General features: G+C 40.0%; 1 long non-coding RNA gene across 1 annotated transcript in view; it reads right to left on the reverse strand.

Moving 5' to 3' along the window:
- The window catches only part of LOC116243558 (uncharacterized), a 118385-nt gene extending 104943 nt beyond the window's left edge, over nt 1-13442 (reverse strand). The window contains exon 1 of the long non-coding RNA XR_016469227.1: nt 12950-13442. This is a non-coding gene — a long non-coding RNA (uncharacterized LOC116243558). The remainder of the gene's footprint in view (nt 1-12949) is intronic.
- Nucleotides 13443-14506: the final 1064 nt, after the last annotated feature.

A 14506-nucleotide genomic window follows, 5' to 3' on the forward strand; every position in this document is an offset into this window, starting at 1 on the left:
CAGCCCATGTGGAAATGAAGGGACTGGATAACTTACAATGACTCATTGCTAAGAAATGATCTATGAAACTGTGCTGAAAACTGGTCATAAGCTTCTGAGATGCTAGAAGTTTGTTTTTTTTCCATTTATGCTTTTCTTATGCTCTACTTTAACCCCTGCAGTATTTTCTTCCTGTGTTGTCTTTGCTTCACTGTATGCATACTCTTCCCTCAAAAAAAAAAAAAAAAAAAAAAAGCAATTGCAAAAATCAAATCCTTGCTACCACCTCCATCCTGTATCCCGCACTTTGCACAGACCCTGCAGGTACTCTGACTTCAGTTCTCACCTTGTCAGCTTCAATAGGAATCCATTATTTGAGAAAAAAATTCTCCTCTCCCAGATGACGTGCTTTGCCTGTCATTCAAGGAATGGATCTACCACCCTCACAAGAACCCCTCACCTCTTCAGATACCACATGCAAGTATCAGCAGCAATCCCAAAAGAGCAATCTCCACAGAAGAAAGCTCATCCATCCATTCCTCAGATACGCACAACATGTGGCTAGAAAACTTCACTGCATCCTTAAATGATTAATGTGCTGAGGAGATGGGAGAGATTTCAGCCATAAAGAAGAGGCAACTCCAAGTCTCCATCGTGTGGAAATGGTTCCCAAATCTGCAGATAACAGAACTTAAAAGTTTCACTTTGAAAGACCCTATCTGAAATTCAAATCTTCCTAGAGGACAATGATAGACTGATTATAATAAGAACCTCTGTTTTTGAAAACCATTCCTGTTAAACTTTTGTGAAGCCAGGAGGCAAGGTGAGATGTGTACAGAAGGCCTCTCACGATTTGTGATGACAGGTTTCTGGGAGATCAGAAGCTGTGTGTGGTGTCAATATTCTCCTGCTGAACTGTGCAGTGCCTCCAGTCTGAACTGCCCAGGCTGGTTGCTTAAAAAGTAACACTGTGGACAAGAAAGCTGATAGCCAGCAACTGGCTCACATGTTAACACCACACAGGGTTGAACTGTCCCTCTGATTCCCATATTTTTTCCACAAATACACCACTCTTCACATCAGTTCATCCAGTGTTACTGTATGTAATATTTCTTTTATTTATTTTTTTTTTCCCATCTCTACTCCCTCAAACATAGATAGGATAGGATTCTCAATAAGAGACAACTAGAAATCACATTGAAGTTAATAATTAATTGCAATAGGAACAAAGTTATACAATTCCTAAGGACTTTTGAAGATGCTTCCCTTACAATATAATCAAAGAAGCTTTTGAAATCAAACAACTGGTTGGAAAAAGAAAAAGGAAACACAGAAGAAGCAGCTTCTCTGGCTTTCTCTTGGCCTCTTAAGTAATTGAGTGGATACTAACCATTCTCAATTTGGCTATTGTACACCTGTGTTACTATCCTCACTCTGACCTCTTAGGCTCCCTAAATTACCACTTTCTGTTGTATGTATTTCTGCTGAAAGTGTTGACTGTCTTTTGCTCATGTCCCTCATGAAAATTCTAGTCTTTTGCGACGCTTAGCTTTTGCTGCACTCTCACTCCATCACTGTTGCCAATACATAAAGTTCCTTGGCACATCAGGGCAGACAAACTGTTTCTTTGGATGGCTCATTTTTTCAGAAATGACATGTGTCACAAAGCACCTCAAACTCCTTAAACCCCGCATCCATCCAAGCCATTCAATATATTCCGGTGCCCTTGTATACAACCTTCAGGCTTTGAGAAAAAGAATTAACTTTCATCGAATCAGTCCTCAGTATTCCTAGCATAACTGACTGTACTGTCACACCTAAAGCCTCTGCTTCTTCAAACAGCCTTCTCACTCTTTGTGCAGGGGTGGGGGGGAAGGATGCTACCTCCTTTCTTAATTCTCACCCTCAGAATAAGCATGAGCATCTATAGAGGTAGCAAAACCTTATGCTGTCAGAATTATGTTCTCTTTCTGCTGGAAGCAGGCACTCCAAACACTCACAACATCATTTTCCATTTCTGTGCCAAGCTTACTGCCCCAGCCAGCGTTCTCTGAGCCTGAGCAAGGAGCGAGACTGGCTCCAGGCTACACATAATTCTCAAAGTTGTACTTTAAAGAATGATTTTAACAGAAAAGGGTGTTTTTTGTTTGTTTGTTTTTCAATTGAGTCTGAATGGCTTATGGTGACACATATTTCTATGGGCTAGCTACACAAAAAGATTAGCTCTCAGATGTTACAGTACCTGGTAATGCCAGACAGAAAAACTAGATTTACAGCTGTGTGGATATTTTCTATCTCTGTTAGTCTTCTGTGCCTGTTTATCTTTTCTAAGGCCATTACAATTGTGAGCCATGCTTACAACACAATATTTAATATATTAAGGCAAGCTGCATCAGTATGAATTTTGTTTGCTTCCTCAAAAGTGTTGCACTCAGACATAGATTCCAATCCCCAAAGGAGGCATTCCATGCATTCAGCTTCCAGACACTCCCTTGGCACCCCACTGAGCAGAGAAGCCAGAGAGCAGCACAGCAGGGAGACAAGCAGAGCAGAGATCAACTCAGTGCCAGTGCCAGCCATCGTGGCCCACACTGGGGAATGGTCCTGCAGCATAGCAGGGCACACACCGCCCCACACCAGGAGCACCACCGTGCTCAATGTTTGCATTAGGAAAAGACTTCTACCTGGAAGCAAGAAAGGCTTCAGAGTAACAAGGCTGTTACACTTCCTATTTCCCCTGCTTGTCACCCACCTCTCTATTCTCATCTCTCTTTTTTAATCTAGGAATGCATTTGCTTCTTACAGTAAATAAAGAAAAATAGAGAGAGCCTAAGCATCAAAAGCCTGCAAGCTGTAACCACATGTATGAAGAGTTTAACAGCTAGCATAAAAGAGCTCACAAATGACAGTAAGAAAAGAACAAAAGTGACAGAAATGGTGTCTACAGAATCAAGACTCCGATTTTGGCATTTCTTGAAAACCTGGACACAAGGAAGTCGTGCCAGCAGTGATGAGCACAGACAGCATCCCTCCTCCAAGTCATAGAATAGTTATAGAATAGTTACTGATGGATGACTGGCAGATTTTGCATCATTTATTAAATAAACAAATAAATACAATTTTAGGGGCTGAGCATTGCATAAAATAACATTGAATGGTTATTATGTTCTGGACATCTGTTAGAAGGCTGTGAAGACAACACCAGCTTTTTAGAAGAAAGACCAACTTGAATGGAGCTTATACCTCTTAGGTGTAAGTGATTAATTTTTTAAGGCATGCTCAGACACTTTTTCAGATATATTTCTTTTTTGCCTTTCTGGCACCCTAACCAATAAATCTCTTGTTGCAAATCTGTTGGGTAGCTTTCCATCTTTTGTACATGCTATGTTCTACTTACAGATGAGAATGCATTTTCACCATAAGGTCCGAATCACAGTCTGGCTTTTGAACATTCCTAAAAATTGGTGTCCTACTTTCTGCTTCTTCCCAGTGCCAACCACTTAAATAATTTCCATAGTATGTGCAAATAAAGATGTAGTTACTTAAAAGAGGGCAGGGAAACTCAACACAGTACATCATTTGAGAACAATGTCACTGCTCAGATGTTTATGACAATTAGGATATGCAGAGATAACTGGTTTATGGATTGGTTTAAGGTAAAATCCATAAATTCTCCCAGAAGGTGTTCTAGTCAGTGCAGGAATAAGGTATAAACTCAAAAAATCAAAAATCTACCTAAAGGCTGCCCATCCATACACACAGAAGCATTAGTCTGGGGGGTTGACTGTAACAAACAGTTCTTTGCGAAACAAGTCTGCTGAGAACAGAGAGGCAAGGATATAATAATGAAAGTTTCTTTTGGAATTCTTTAGGGTATTAATGGAAAAACTAGGGACTAATTAACATTATTTTGTTTGTATGGGATGGCCATTTCAGCCATTCAGAGTACAAAATCTTAAGTTAAGAAACTACTTGCAAGTGTTTCAAAAGTCAAGCACGGAAGAGGTTAGCACCAGAGGATACAGTATAATATTAGTTTAGCTTATGATCCAGTGCAGTGCTATTTTCTTTAAAAGCTTACACAATGTTGTATTTTGTGCTGCCGGCAAAAAGTTCTAATAATATGTTTTCAGATTGGCAGTTCTTGCTCTTGGTGTTCATTTAAAACTTGCTCATGTTTCAGAATTGGCATTTTCAAGATGACAAAGAAACAATGAACATTTCTGTATCATGGCTCATCGTGTTTCGCTGTTCTGGACCATTTCTTTCTTTCTCAGTTTGATTTTTCTTGGCTGCTCAATCTTCAAACAGCTTATCTTTTAATTGTTACATTACAGCTGCTCAAGAATACTACTTTGTGGATTGGCCTTGAGTATTATTTTCTTGAAGTCCTGTCAGAGGGATTGACCTCCCGTACTTTTGCCTTCAGTCAATGGCATGTCACTGAGGCCTATGCTGAGCCTTTCCTCTTTATATGCTTTTCCATCCTGCATTTTATCTCCAAAGGCTGCCAAAAAGCAACAGTTCATCACCTCTTACTGACAGCACTACAGGTCTGTACGTCCAGATACATGCAATATAATTGTACTCTTATGCAAAAATTAGGTGTTTTATCCCAGTGAGGGGTGTTACAAAACTACGCTGTTACTAAGACTTCTTTTTAGTTCACAGCTAATGTGACAATTACCCCCAAGAAAAATAAGTATGAAGGCTCATATTTTACCCTTCATCAGTTCAGAACCAATTGTTTTATGAACTCCATTAGGAAATATTTTTTTTAAGGTCATGTTCCTTTGGACCAAAATTTTTGTATTTCTGTTATTAGTTAGGATTTCTCTCCCATCCCAGCTCACTGTGCCCACCTCTGTAAAAATAACAACACAAGCCAAGGACTATTATCTACTCACTGCAACAGCAGCACAGTATTTTCAGTTTATTATTCGCCTTCTACAAGGTCGTGTCAAAAATTAGCTTTTATAACAGTGATATATTCAGGCAGCCTTACTCCTGAAAAGATACCTGTTGGTTGTTTTAACCATGAAACTTCGAAAAGTTTTAGCAACAAAGCATTTTAAATTAAAAAAATATGAAGAAAAAGTTACAGCAAAATTTGTTCTTCACTGCCTTTGACAATAAAGCAGCTTTCTTTAGGAAAATAATTATGGACAAGATCTAAATAAGCACTTGCTTAAATGCTGAACTTAAGCAATCATAAGGCAGTTTTCATAAATCAACAGCCTTATGAATGTTGGGACAACCTCTATTCTTGCTCATCTGATATTGAATGCAGAATACAAAGCTGGTGAATCTGCCTATTTTATTCATTATTACACCAGTGTTAAGACTCTCTAGAATTTTTTACTGGAAAAATGCATTTTCCAACTAAACCTACTTCATGCCATCCCTTTGCAACATAGACCACCACAGCAGCTCCTGGAAATCTTCATCCCTTGCAGCCTACTCCAATATTCCTGAACAGGTACATAAAAGCTTGCAAGAAAAACGTAATATATGGCTCTGAGTATTGACATGGAGATAGAATTATTTGAACACTTGCATATATGTGCAGTCAGGTGCTGAAAGAGCCAACAGTTCTATTTAAAATTTTACTCCCTTCTCATATCACCTCCAAGGAGGCAGGATAATAGAGATATCTGCAAAGGGGGAGCAAGAGATCTTTACAGATCCTCTTGCCCAACAGTAATTTACTGCCTTTACATCCCATCCCGATGGCTGGTTGCTTCCTTCATCACCACTGCGCTTTTTCCATTATGACAGAAAATGATGAAGCAAGAGGAAAAGACCTGCAATCACAAAGCAGCCCAGCAATAGCTCAGCTAATAACATAAAATAAAACGCATTGTGCTTCCCTGCTCCTGTGAGAGAAAATGATGAAGCACAAACCCAGCTCTCATCATTCAGTAGTTTGGCTTAAGAGAGGGGAAAAAAAGATACCACATGACTGGCAAAATTTTGGACTATGTCATAGCAATTGTTCTATTTTCAGTATTACATAAGTGACCATTTTTTGAGTCTGTCTTTGTAGCCTGACCTGTGAAGTCATTGGATCTGTGAAAAGGGAAACTATAATATCTGACAATACTTGAAATCCTCAGTGAGCAAAAATACCATCATGTTCCAGAAAGCACATACTAGTTCCATTTTGCATGTGGATTATTCCCTCTAATAATTCATAACCAAGCTTCTGCCTGTTGACTTTTCTACCTTCCAGGAAACACAATGACTACTGCAATGTGGGAAGGATGGTGGCTTTCTTCTGTTTACCAATTCACTACAAGGCTGCTCGAAACAGCGGCAGGTTTAACGTGTTTAGACTTTTTCCAAATGCTAAACTGTTAGAAATATGTTTCATTTAACTAATATCTTTGTGGTCTACTTCCCAATCATTCAGTAAGAATATTCCTTTGTCAAGTTGATTTTTATCTTTCCCCAGAAAAACAAAGAAATAAAAAGGAGGAGGACAAAAGGAAAGGCTTGAAAAGCTCTGACTTCTCTAACTTTCAACAATTTATTGCCCCTTGTCATCTTTACTGATAACGGCTGGGTTTTGTAATTCAAACTTTTATTTATTCCTTAAGCAGTCTGACTGCTTGGGGAAATATATGAGAGCACCAAAACCAGCCTAAAAAGCCAGACAGTCTGCCACAGCTCCTCCAGACAGAGCGCTAGCCAACGTGAAGTGCAGCGCTGCCGAGTGATGGGCACCAGAGCAAGATGAGGGCACGCAGCACCGTCAGGGTCAGTGACCCACGAAGCTCCATGCATGCAGATGTGCAGAGCATTCTGCAACAGCAGGCAGCATGTGACAGGAGACTTTTAGTCACACATGATTTGTGTACTGATTTAAACAATAATTGCTCAGCTATCCTCCACCTAGCCAGCACCATGGGGTTTTCTGGGCTTCTGAAGTAAGTGAGAAGTTTTCTCTCTTTGTTACTCCCTCTCCAAGTGCTTTATCTGTATGAAAAGTGAGTATGTTCAGAACTGCAATCTAAGACATCTACAGCTATTATTCTAAAGACACCACCAGACTTCCCTCTTTTTCATTCCTATCATTTTATAATTAAATAAACAGCATTTATTAAGAATGTTACAAAGTACAGAGTACAAGCAGAGCAGACAAATTATCCAAATACATTTTTTTTTTCAGATTATTTTCTTCTCTCTTAAATACAGAATATTTCAGCAATTTTGCTTTTTGTGTTATTTCTACCTCACTGTGCAAACAGAGACTACATGTTCTTTGCTATTTTATAGAAGAGCTTTTGGAAAATAATCAAAGGAATAAGTCAGCTTGTGAGATACAGAAGCATACAAGCCCCTGAAATTGTAGCTTCTCACATTACTGCAGGTCCACATTTCTTAGCAGCATTTTCATTTTTATCAGTATTTCATCAGCGTACAATGACAAATGGATGTTGCATACCCCCAGGCTCGCAAGCAGTTGAGGAAAGATCTGCCATTACCAGAATATACAAATGCTAGGTCTTAATAAACACAGTGTCATGCAGCTATAGACCTCATATACAGACATATATAGCAGATTAATATTGGAGACACATGCATATTATATAACTACATTCTAATAATACCTTTACACCGTGATTTATTCCAACTCCATGTGATGAGCTTAATTATAAATCCAGACAAATTAATAAGTGCAAAATAATCTTCAGCTTAAAGCTGCATACTGTGAGTGCCCTGTACAAGAGGCCAACACCTACTTCAGTGGCTTTCTGCACAGGGATGAATTATCTTTATAAAATCACATAATTTGGAAGGAAATAACCATTCCTGTCATGTTTATGCCTATCCTGCAAACAGAAGTTGATGATTAATGTGTAACGTGTTTTCCACAATGAAAGAATCCAGTTATTCCACACACTTTGATTTACTCTCCCTTATTATTGTGCTATAGTTTGATAAAGGACATTGTACCTGTCTATCAGGCCTGGTCTGAATCTCTGTACCTAACCCAGCTCCTGAAATACTTGGGCTTCACACAAGCCATTAGTATTTGTATATAGCCACATTATCAGTTGCAGAAACAGAGCTGCTTCCTGCAGCCAGGCTGCCCTTTTAAAAAAGCTCACTTTTTCCTTCTGTAGGGAGAAATATAATCAAGGTAAGGCACCCGAATCCATCTTGCAAAGTGATATTAATCGCATAACTTTATGGCAGCAGCTTTATTCCCTGTTAGTTCCCAACAGAGCAGATCACAAGGTGCTTGCTCTCAAAATCAGTCCAGCTGATTTTCCTCGTAAGGTTTTCCAATGCAACCTAGAACGAGGACACTCCTCTGCTCAGAATAACCTAGCTGGCCTTTGGCTAAAAACACAAATTCTAGTCACCATCTCATGGGTAATGCTCAGTGAGCTCTCCCAGTCCTGTAGCTCCCCATTGCTAATTGTAATTAACCAGGCACTGGTACAGCCCGAGGGTCTGTGGGGCAATGCACAGGGCGCGAGCAAGTCCCCAGTCAAGGACTCATTGGATAGAAGGACTCAGGGGGAAAACCAACTCCAATATCATGCCTGCAGATCAGGAAGGGATCTTCCCTGTACACCTCACATTGCTCCTGACCGCACATTCATCCTTTTCTGAAAACAGCTGGGATGCATAGCATTTCCTACCCACTCCTAGCAGGGCATGTCCGTGTTCTGGGCACTCACCATGAAAACTAAACCTCCATTATCCCTTTCATCTTCTTCCCATCCTCCATACCTTCTCAGTTATTTCTGTCTTGAGCTCTCATCAAACTGCCTTGCTTCTCTCCCTTCTCACCATCCACACTTAACTGAAGGGGTAAAGCAGCACAAGCAGCAACCTGCAGGAAGGCTCCTGCCTTTCAAGGCAGAGAGACATGTGCAGTCCAAGGCTCACAAGCCAAATTCAATGTGAATATTGCCATCTACTTAGCTATGATGCAACTAAATAACCAAAAAAAAACAAAAAACAAAAAACAAAAAACAAACAAACAAAAAAAAAAACTATTTTAACTCTAATGTGATTTTTTTTTAAATTGTTGAATGAGGACAGTTTTCCAATAGTCACCACACAGACCTTCTATCAGAACAGCAGCATTTATTCCCTGCAATTTATTACTTGAAATGGGATAAACGATAGAAAATCTCTTGAGTCACAACATTTAAGAGCCTCAGTACAAAGCAATGTTTGTTTTGAAAATAAGATTACAACATATACAGTGATTCATAAATATTTGCATTTTATAATTGATTCTACAAGTGAATTGGCAAGTTAAACCACACAGGAATGCAATTCTTCCCCTACAAGAGAGTGAGGTGCAGAATTTTAACTAGTTTCATTCTAATTGTCTGGAAGCTATGGTCACTTTTTCTCTCTCATAACTCCTTCCTGTGTGACGTGCAAGGGAAAAAAATATTCATTTTTCACCTGCCTGTTTTCTTACTTGGAGCTGTGTGCATTAGCTGGGAAAAGCAGATGTTCCCGAAAATCAACGAATCTGGCAAGAATAAGGCAATGGTCCATTTCAAAATAGAGACAATGTTTCAGATTCCTGCAGTTTCTCCCTTGTACCTTGTAAGTGTTTATACTTAAGGCTATGCTGCCACAAAGAGGCAATGTGCTCTGGCTCTCGCTGCACACAGGAATTCAGCCACTGAATTCCAGGCAGGAAAACAAGCAGGCTTACAAATACAATTTACTGGGATTTTAAAGAACTCCCTAAAATACTGGGGAAAAAGAAGACACTTAATTAACCTGTGACACCAGGATAACACATACCACCACAGATGCCTTTCCTGAACTCTTGAGCCCAGGAATGCCATCCCAGGTGTTCTTCTCATCCTTCCTGACCTAAAGTCACTAAAGACTGGAAATCCCTTCCTGACTGCTGAATGGAAAATCAAGAGTACGTGGAGAGGAACTACTGAGTCACTTCTCTCTCCTTCTTCAAGGACCATGGAAAGACAGTGTGGGGGAGTGGGGGGGGGAGGGGAAACTTCAAAATGCAAGAAAAAAAGGAAAAAACAAAAAAGCCCAGTCACAAAATAACAGCTCACAGCAGCCCAAAAGGGAGCTGATCAGATTGGCAGTGCACAAAGCACTGATAGCACTGCATGGAAAACAAAGACATCTAGGACTGGAACTCACGTCCAGAATCCCACAAGATAGTCCCCTGCTGTGTCTTGTGGGTGCCTACCCAGCCACAAGAATGTTTGCACAGGCCTGCAGCAGAAGGGTGATCTCTCCTAGGAAAAGAAAATGGCACACAGAATTTTCTTTCAGAGAAATCAGTGCCAAACCCTCCTCTCCTCTACTCCTTATCACATACTATTTCACCCAGGCAGACACAAAGTCAGGCTTTGAGGTTATGCTCTTCATTTGCACTGAGTTGCAGTCAGAAAGGGGAGTTCAGGCAAGGAAACAGACAGTGCTGCAAATTTGTCACCCTGCAGCTCCTTCCACAACAGCAAGGGAAGCTCTGTAGTCAGGACAGGTGTGTTCATCAAGCAAACTACAGTGAAGTGAGAGAAGCATATCTAAAATTGATGGGAAATAAACACATTTACAAACATTACAAAGAAACTATCAACACTTACCTGCCACAAAACCATTCTTCCATTACTGAAAGGAAGCCCAAATGTGCTTAACACACACCTACAACAGAATTTCTAACAAAGTTGGATCAAGTACACTTATTTAGACTGACCACAGCAGAGTTTTACTTCTCCATCTTCTCCATTTTGGACACTCGCTTCTTTCTTAGCCTGTGTACCTGGCAAGCTCCCTGAGATGTCTCCCAAATTCCAGCAAGTATACCAATTTCAGATCATTTGAATGAGGCTGTTGCTAAGCAACACCTTTTCTCTCTCTCTCTCTCTCTCTCTTTTTTTTTTTTTTTTTTCCTTTTTTTCCCGTGGTTCAATTACATTTAAAAAAATCCAGGGTGTGTTGGATGTGAGCAGAGAGATGTCGCTTAAAGTTTTACTAACGGTATCACAGTCTCTAATAAAAAAGATAAGGTTCACCATTTTTTAGTTTTTATCAAAATATTGACTAAAAAAAAAGCTCAGATCTACAGGAGACTAATCTGCACAATTTATTTCCTATATTTTCCTCAGTCTTTAAATAACAAACAAGTTTGGTACTAATAGGATGTTACTAATTCATACCTACAGCCCATCCTATACCTTGGGTCTCCAGTGTTCATCAGTTTTCCTGTGCCCATCCCTTCCTTCCCACTTGGACTTCTGCTCATGAGAGTGAAGGTTTAAGGACCCTCTTTCCTTACTGAGTTATTGTAAATATCTGAAATCAAATACCCATGCAAGAGGTGGCCCAAAGTATGTAATACAAACATATTTTTTTCCTTTAATTTCAACAGATTTTGGATTGGACCCTAGGCAAAGAGTCAAGCAATTTATAGATTTCCTTGCAGACACTGTTCATAAGATTATGAAGCAGTTATGAAGCTGCTCATTAATTTAAAAGGGTAGTTGATCCCCAAAGGGAAGACCCACTTCAACAGGAAAGGTCTGATGTCACGACGGGATTTCATTAGTGTACCAGCCAGAAAAAATGCTAAAATAAAATGTAAATAACTAACTAATTATGCATGTGCCACAAAATGGAGCTCCTCCAAAGTAATTAGAAATGCCCATAGATGGCAGGCAGAATTGTATGCTCAGCACAGAGGGCTGGTGCTCACCAGCTATGACAACCGAGTGATCACTGAGTCTGGGCTGCAACGGGGCAAAAAGAGACACCATTTCATGAGTGTGTTGCCTGTGACTAAATTTAAATTAATAAAATTAAGAGAGATTGAACCAACACCAAGCCAAGACATTCTGATTCGTGCTTGGCTGTCACAGACCCACCTTAAGCTAGGCTGAAATCATATGTTAGCAATGATAAAACTGGATTGGTTTTAACTGAACTAAACCCCAGTAAAGACAAATATAGCTCTGCACATTGCCAGCGAAAATGGCGGGAGCTACGAGAGAGGATGAATGTAGTGACAAGTCGAGAACCAACATGTTTCACCTTCCCTCCACCAATTAAAATTTTCTCTTATTTTCATGCCATTATTCTACCTGTAAAACTAAAGAATTCAATGTAAACGCTTCATTATTTTTTAGAACTCCTTGTTAGACCTTTTTAATCCTTGGCACAAAAAGATGTCATTTGGAAATTATTTTCCTTCTAAGGAAAGTACCATCCTTGCTGAAAGATGTAGGAAACTTTCTTTGTAGGGAATACAATTATGCAGAATGGCACAAATTTTGCTGTCATTTGTAATCCTAAAACTCCTGTGGAGCTATTGAAGTTACATGGGCATTTCAGAGAAAAATCTATTTTAACTCTTATATGCTCTCCACTTCCTTTACAGCAAGATCTGTCACTTCCCACTCAATTCTCTGCTAAGACATCACTTCTCTGCTGTAATTTAGAGAGCCCAGTTCTGTCACGGTGGTGCAATGCTCAGCACCTGTGCCGGAGGGTTTGTAGCTGAGGCTGGGTCACACCTGCAGGAGAACTGTCAGCAGCTGGCACAAGCAGGAGCAGGACCAGGATCCTCTGTTTGTCCCTTTCCCTTCCTAAGTCACCCTTCCCCCTCTCCCCCTCAGTGTGCTGGGCAGCAGATTCCCATCTCACTATTTCTTGGTTGGGTGCTGAGCTGCTGCTCCCACACACTCAGCGTTTTTGTTGTTATATCCCAGTAAAACAAGAAACAACCCTCAGTGTTGAGGTTCTCTGCAGCTCCACAGGATTGGCACCCGAGCCATGCTGTTTCCTTCTATCAATCACTTCACCAAATTCCCTCCTCCTTTCTTATTTTCCAAGTTGTTTGAAGCTCCACATATCACGAGAGGCATTCCAGTTCAGCTAGTAACAATGTTATGCAGCCCTATGTTTGTATAACTCCTTACCAAGGTTTCTTGTCTAAACCATACCGTTTCCTCACCTGTGGTGTGTAACACTTCCAGCAGCACGGCAGGCAGGCACAGATGCTGAGCACAGCACGTGGCACAGCACGGGGCAGAGGGGCCTGCATGCAACGCCCAAGCCTCACCCATAAAGTATGGGCCATAGCATCTGCAGTTGCCATGGCAACAACCTTTCCTTCCCAGGCAGAGTACACTGACAAGTAGGCCCGCCAACTTGCTTGCTGCCAATTACTCACGAAGGCTCCTTCCCAGAAGTCATCGAAGGTGTTGCCAAACAAGCTTTTTTCAGGGTGCTGTGTCAGACAAGGAGGGCAACATCTGCACAGGGAAAGGGCAGGAGGCAGGATGGGCCAAAGAATGCATGGCACTGCTGCCTCCAGCCCTGCAGTGTGCCCACGGGCATGGAAACCAGCTCAGAAGGGATGCCCCTTGCAGAAAAATTGTAGAAATGGAATTGCAGCTTAAACAAACCATGAATGTACAACTGATGGACCAGGTTGTACTGGAGCTGCTATTGTAAGTGCTTAAAATCCATGTTTTGTTAATAACATGTAATTTTTAGAAACACCTGTTTGTTTTAAAATGTCCATAGTTTGAAGCTGAGGATGAGGCATGAAGAAGGTGATAATGATAATTAAATAAAAACAAATGCTTCTGTCAAAGGTTTAGCAATGAAAAATAGTTTAATAATGCATGTTTAAGCTATGCACCCTTTCAGAATAATAATAATAATAAGCTACAAATCACACGTGTATAGAAATCAGTTACTAAAAAAATTAATCAGTTTATTTACAGTCAATTCTTATTTGTCTCACTAAACCCTCCAGAAATCAACATTGCACTATTACACTAGAAACCTGTTCTGTTGAACTCCAGGGATGCACACTGGATTCTGAAAAATCTGTAGGTTCAGAGGAGAAAACACAGTCAAATTTCTCTGGAAAGCATTTGCTGTGCTTTTTATTTACCTTTCTGTATATGAAATCATCAACATTTTCTCTTCTTCTTCTTCTTTTTTTTTTTTTTTTTTTTTTTCCAGAAAATAAATTAAAGGGTGCTGCTTCTGCCTTACAAGTTACAAGACGGAATTTGAAACATGCCATATTTTGTGTGGTCTAGCAAGATACTACTGGTTCAGGGAGCATCCTATTTGCAACTGTTTTCCTGGATAATAACAACATGTGAAAGTCTTTTATATCCAAGTCATATAGAAGGTTTGGAATCCAAATGTATAAATACTCAAATAACTGTGCTAAAGCAGGTAAGAAAGGCTAGAGGGAAAACAAATAACAAAAAATCATGTTTGGGGAAAGAAAAATTTAAAAAAGAAAGATTAAAGAAGGAAGGAAGGAAGGAAGGAAGGAAGGAAGGAAGGAAGGAAGGAAGGAAGGAAGGAAGGAAGGAAGGAAGGAAGGAAGGAAGAGGGAGAAGGAAAAAGGAAAAAGGAAAGAAAATAAAAAGCAAGGGATGACACTGCCACTGTTTTTCTAATGCAGTGATGTGGTTTGTGAGTTTCACAGTCCTGCAAGGTAATGTTAAATTATAACCATACCTTATTGATTCATATCACCAAA

This window comes from Phasianus colchicus, chromosome 9 (assembly GCF_987193195.1).
Source record: "Phasianus colchicus chromosome 9, bPhaCol1.hap1.1, whole genome shotgun sequence".
NCBI classification, from domain to species: Eukaryota; Metazoa; Chordata; class Aves; order Galliformes; family Phasianidae; genus Phasianus; species Phasianus colchicus.